The sequence below is a fragment of the Mastigoproctus giganteus genome, chromosome 5, assembly GCF_048544385.1.
Source record: "Mastigoproctus giganteus isolate SK-2022 chromosome 5, ASM4854438v1, whole genome shotgun sequence".
Classification (NCBI taxonomy): domain Eukaryota; kingdom Metazoa; phylum Arthropoda; class Arachnida; order Uropygi; family Thelyphonidae; genus Mastigoproctus; species Mastigoproctus giganteus.
Genome location: NC_143579.1, coordinates 131717164 through 131723648, shown reverse-complemented (window position 1 = coordinate 131723648; position 6485 = coordinate 131717164). Strand labels below are relative to the sequence as shown.

Sequence of the window (6485 nt, the reverse complement as noted above, 5' to 3'; positions counted from 1 at the left end):
GGCGCACCGGGCGCGCACCTGAGCCCAAACTTCTGAAGGGCCCACGCAAAACCCCAACAAATTAGTTGAACATATTAGTTCAAAACTTTGTGATTATTATTATGCTATTATTAATTATATTATACATACATTATATTAAAATTTTATTGGAAATAAAACATTAATAGTACATAATGTTTTTTATTTATTTAAAAAATTGGTTAACATGTATTTTTATTTTCCCTGTCTCTCTCTCTCTTTTTTTAAGGGGCCCAATATTTTCTTCTGCGCCATGGGCCTCAACCGACCTTAATCCGCTCCTGTGAGTAGTGCACGCTTACGTTTAAGCAGTGAACACATTTTTCTGTGTGAGCGTCAGAAACATTGCATTACACAGGATTAATTATTTATATTAGGCTATTGCACACACACACACACATATATATATATGTATATATATATATATATATATATATATATATATATCGAGAAAGAGAGAATGGTAACATTTGTTTATTCATAATAGCATTACTTATAATTGAATAACTATATGACTTTAAGTTCGTCAAACGGTCAATGTCAGCAAGTTACTCCTGGAGGTTAATTATGCATTTGTAGCTGGCACAATCACAGTAACCAAGTGTACGGTGTTTCTTTATACAGGTTTCTTCTTGTTACTCAATGTATGCTTCGCTTCTTTCGCTGTGGCGATAAGTGGAACCATGTTTAAAATCAAGTCCCAAAACAGTATTTCTTCCTGAAAAATCTTAGGTACCTATGGTAATAAAAATCCTTGTTAATAGCCTTCGCTCTGAAACAAAGATGAAGAATTGAAAGTCAGTATAACAAAAGTTACCCATGCTTATGGTGCAATTCGTCGTTTATCCTGCTGTAATAACGATTGCAGAAACAATGTTTGAAACAAAGAAAAAGAAATCTTTCTTTATTCACATGTAAGGACATCGAATACATTAAAACTCTAAATATTTTAAAATTAAAAATGATGTAAATTTTAAATATTTATTTACTAATAGCATTAACTAATGGTAAGTATAAGATAGCTAAAATATGAAAAAGGTTTTTACGCTCATTGGCCAGTCTTGAATCATCTGTTCCCAGAATATAAGCGGACATAACCATTGCGTAACTACACTTCGTTTTGAATTCCACCGTCTCATTTTCAACGTATGTGTTGAGGATTATTTTCTCATAAACTAGATTTCTAAGAGTTGCTTTCATTGCATTTAAGCTCTCAATAAAATTTCAATCAAAATAGAAAGCAACATTTCAAATATACCGTCCTCAACTAACTGATCCCAGAACACAAACTAATGAAATAAAAAGATCTATAAAATTTGCAATGAGAAGAAAAAAGATGTTGTAAAGGAGACATATTTGCTGTAAACTAGTCTGTAATTTGTTTTGGAAGCACATACTAGGTGATTTTACGTTTCTTAACGATCGTTAATGATTCGGTGATATATTTGAAATAGTCGACGTAATTTTTAAGTCTTGATATAAAACAAATTTTCTCTAGACTAGTGTTCATTTTATTGCTACAAGCACTTTGAACATAAAATTGCAACTAGAGAAATTCGAAGGAAGCCCTCTCGTACGTCACGTTAAGGAAATTAGTGGAGTTGAAAATAGGGTAATCTTGATGTTTAAACTGCAAAATATTATTCGGGATAAAGCTGCTTGTTTGCCAGGATCGGAAATATGAGTACGGAGGGTAATTTTCATTAAGCAAAGACAAAATTGCATTTTCTGGCAGCGCTGTATAAATTCTTAATATGTGGTAGATAAAATCTGTTTTGCAGTATGAATATTTTGAGGGCTGGTTGAATTCTAACTGGATTTTAGAATTCAGTTAGAATTCTAAAACAGAGAACTTTCTTTGCAGAAAGTTTTTAATAAAATTTTATACTGATCGATTGTTTCCGTGAATCTGATAATTTAATAGTTATCACACTTGTCATGCCATTTAAAAGGTTTGTTTTACTAAATCTTTTATCAGTGTGTCTGTCATAAAATGGCATTTACGAAAAGTTCTTCCTTAAAATACAATTACATACAACTACATATAATTCTTCCAGGGAATCTCAACCGTTGCATGCCGATACAAAACTCACCCGAAGTGACCAGAACTAGCAATTTGATGATCCCTTCTTGACATGAGTCATTAACAGTGTCCGTATTATATCTAAATATGTTATCTATTTTATTTTATTTTTAAGAATGATGCGTTCGGAGTTCGTTGTCTTGATATGGCCCTAGAAGTAGTTTATTTTATTTTTCAGATTTTTAAATTCAGTTATTTTCATTGTTTTCGGTTATTTTACAGATTATAGAAATCTTTCATGCAAAAATCATAAACGAAACATGAAATAACAACATTAAATTATTTTCAGTTTCAGAAAATGTATGATCAGCTTGAATACGAAAGTAGTTCAGGAAAACTTTCGTCATTTAGTTACTGTGGCGATCTGGGACGCTTGTGACCCAATAGATTACCTATACTTATGTAGGAAATGCCTTAATATTAATGTTAACCTATAATGCTAAGAGTTATCTTATGTTCATGTTGGTGCAGAGATTCAATTTTATCCAATCGTTCAACTTCTGCAACCATTATACATACTCTTTCCAACTGATTGAATTTCTCAGCAGCAATTTCGATATTTGTTATGCCATCCAGAACTACCAAAAGCACTTTAGGATCTTGCACAGTTAGAATTTCACAGAGTGGTGCCAAAACCCCAGCCTGAATTAAGTAAACAATTTACTCAATTGTGCCACCTAATGTGAAGTTTGTCACTGCCCATGGTGCTTCCTTACTACTTTTAAAGTCACTAGAGGCTAAAATTAGAGGTTCAACAAGGCCCAAGTCTGTGATGGCCTGTATCTGCCTCCCATTACCAGCAGTGATAGTGGGTATTGTCCATGCTGCTTCCTTTTGAATATTAGTTTTAGAATTATTTAGCAGATGATGGAATGATAGTAATGCTCCAATTACCAACTGAGTTTGCTAATTGGTTCCAGTAGCAATATTACAATAGTCATTGATGATAATGTCCAACATGAATCCGCTACTATTTCTTGATCTGGATGATGTATCAATTGTGAAAGAGTTGGAAAGCACTGTCCCCATTTTTGCGACATAAGTTTGAAAGCGTCCAAGTGATATTTCGCGAAAATGGAGTGGGTGTATCAGGCTTCATGAATTCCATAAGGAGTTTAATATACCGCCTCTTATTACCAAGTCGCTGAAGGATGGTCCATCATCTACAATGTTTCCTAAAGCCCAAAGAGCTTGCTCACAGACATTTTCATGAGCAGAAGAAAGAAGCTGAATAAATGGTGCAAAAGCACCTGCATTCGCTACTGCATGCGTTTGTTCTGAATTTCCTGAAGCAATGTTGGTTAGAGCCCAGGCTACTTCAAACTTTAATGGAATGCTATCAGTTGTTAGAAAACCAACAAAAATTGGCACAACACCAGCTTGAATCATAGTCAATGGGGGGATTTTTCTCTCTAGAAAAAAAAATTGTTTGCTGACTGGGTTGCCTGTAACTGAAGTAGTGGGTCAGTGCTGTGTATCCCCTGTACTATCTCTTCCATTGACATCGCTGAAGAATAGTGCTTATTCCGGGCTTGAAGAGGACTAATGGGATCATAATCTGAAATCATATTACCGCGTTTAAGATGCTGTTTCCTTAACTCCACATTTACTTCAGTACGGCGTCTTCTCATTTCTCCACGATCTCTTCCTTTATTCTTAAAGTGTTTCTGCCTGATACTCTCTTGGGATGACATTATGTTCAACATAGGAAAAACCTTATTACGATTTAACACAAAAAATCCGTTTGTTCACAATAGAATCAAGTAGCAATCTTAAGTCACTTGAGACGTTAAGTTCAAATGCGCAACGGTATTTTAAACATTGCTCTTCTCTGTGGTTCAGTGTTGATTCTTTGCAATCTGCAGATCAACTTGTGCTTATAAGCTTCTGTATTTAATGCAGAGTGTTCCATACCTCGCGTATGTCGAAATGTAATTTTTGGATATTTATTACAAGTAAGGAAACCAAGCGTCTCTTTTCAGACCCTGTCCCCTTATTCTTTTTTCCCATTATAAAATTCCTTGTTTTTTTTTCTTTTTTTTTTTTTTTTTATGTGAGTGCCATGTGTCCCTTACAGGTGCGGAGTAGCACGGGATTTACACTCCGGTACAAGTACCCCTGGAACTCGATGAAATAAAAAAAAAAAAAAAAATCAAACATTGTTCGGTACATAATGTAGCCTTAAAACACGTTGTACGTTAGTTAGTGCTGTGATTTCACTCTTAGCCTATCGATCATTAACTATTTTTTTTGTAATTTAGCTCTTCAAATCTGATCAGTATCCATAAACTATTTTTTTTTTCTAAAACATTTTTTTTTGAAATTCATTAAAAATTGCTTCATATGATCTTAGTTCCTTCTTGCGTTAGGGAAGAGATGTATATATCTGCGAAGTACCTGCTCCTGGTTAGAATGTTGTATATTTATTTTTGAAACATTATGCGCGTCAGTGCATCCAATTACAATACATATGAGACATCAGTAGACAAAATGAATAATGACAACAGGAAACGTAAAAATGAAAAGATGCAAAAATAACTTAACAAATACCACAAAGGTTGAGTATACACAAATAAAATGCTGAAATCTATAAATAAAATAATTTACACAAATAAAGTGACAACATTGTTTGTGGTGCCCATCTGAGAATAAGTAACAGTAGTCTTCTCTACCAGAAAAGTGGCCGACCGGGCTAGCCAGGTGGGTAAAGTTTCTGCCTGGCAACCCAAAGGTCGCGGGTTCGAATCCCGCCTCGGGCTTGGATCAAAGTACTGCAAAAACCTTGGGAGATGCACTATGGCCACAGAAGCCGATGCGCCAACAATTACCAAAAAAAAAAAAAAAAAAAAACCAGAAAAGCGTTATTTATTCGAAGTAGTGCAATACCTAGGCAACTCGTTTTTAAGGTATTCACAATACGAGATATAATAAAACGATGCATGCATACTACCTGGGTAGTAGAAATGATGGAGTTGCATTACCTATGCTTAAACAACCTTTTTCATACTCTTTGACATTTCGTCAAGAAATATATTTAGATTAAAGTAAAAAGAAAATTTAACCTTTGCATTATTTATAACAAAAACATTGTAAAAATAGTGTAAGTTGACGCAGTTTCGATTAAACTTGAAGAACATTACGTAGAATTTCAGCTAAGTATGTTTAGAAAAGGCACTTTACCATATGAAATATTTAATTAGTTTATTTAGAGCGACAGGACAATTATTACATCAGACTCAAACAGTACCAACAACAAAATAATTGGCTCCGTTTCGGATTGGCTGATTAAATTGCCTACGTGTTGAAATAATTCTTCGGGATTGGACTGGTTGCTTGGACTGTTTTGGTCTATTGTAATAACTGTCCTTTCATTACAATAAATTAATTAAATACTTAATACGACGCAACTTATAATTTAAGTTTTTTTATGCTGTGTAATAAAATGAGAAAAAGGAAAGTAAAAAAAAAAAAAATATATATATATATATATATATATATATATACAGTATATATAAAAAAAAAAAAAAAAACAGGTTATGGCTGTTATGTAACTGAAGATTCTACTTGACTCAAAACCATGTGTACATTCTCCGTGAAGCCAGAACCATATGTATATAAAAACAATTTTAATTAGTTTAAAAGGAAGGGGAATACTATGTTTATTCAGTTAAAGAATCATCAAGGAAAAACGCAATTATACGGCTGGGTAGAAGTAAAGTGAAATCATTGTCCTTTATACATAATAAATGAACTATTACTTTATTGGCTTTAATTTTATTTAATGTACAGTGTAGACGATTACTTTTTTCTTTTTTTTTTTTCAAGAAATATGACACTTAATTTTATAATCATTCAGATACAATAGTTAAGATAAATTTCGACGCTGATGAGGGTCCAGTTTCCCTGTTCGTTTGCTTAAATACTGGGTATAATGGGCCATGGCAATGTGGTGAGCCATTCTGAACGCTAGTTAACATGGTGCGAAGTTTAATTGAAGTCTTGAAGTCAAAATATAAAATAAAGAATTACAGACTGCATTCATTAGGAATATGAATATAAGGTAACTGTTATTCTCCAAAGACAAAAAAAACTACGTAAAGAAATGTAAATTATGCACTAAAATAAACTAATTAAAAACTTCCTCCACTTCTCGAGAGGTGGAGGAAGATTTTCATTAGTTTACATTTCGTTATGTAGTTTTTTTTTGTACAAGTGTAGTTTTGAGTATCGGTTACATATTCAAACTGTCAAGGTGTATTTGTTTAATTGTGGTTTCCAGGGTTTCCTCTATTTACTGATGTAGCAATAAAGGCAAAAGGCTAAGGCTGCACGTGTGTGTGTGTAGGTGTGCAAATTTGTGTGTTGTGCTGACACCTGGCGATTT

The 6485-nt window shown here is 33.4% G+C and overlaps 1 pseudogene; it reads right to left on the bottom strand.

The window, feature by feature from the left end:
- Positions 1 to 2527: 2527 nt before the first annotated feature.
- Positions 2528 to 3795, bottom strand: LOC150085704 (uncharacterized; annotated as a pseudogene).
- Between the last annotated feature and the right edge of the window lie 2690 nt (positions 3796 to 6485).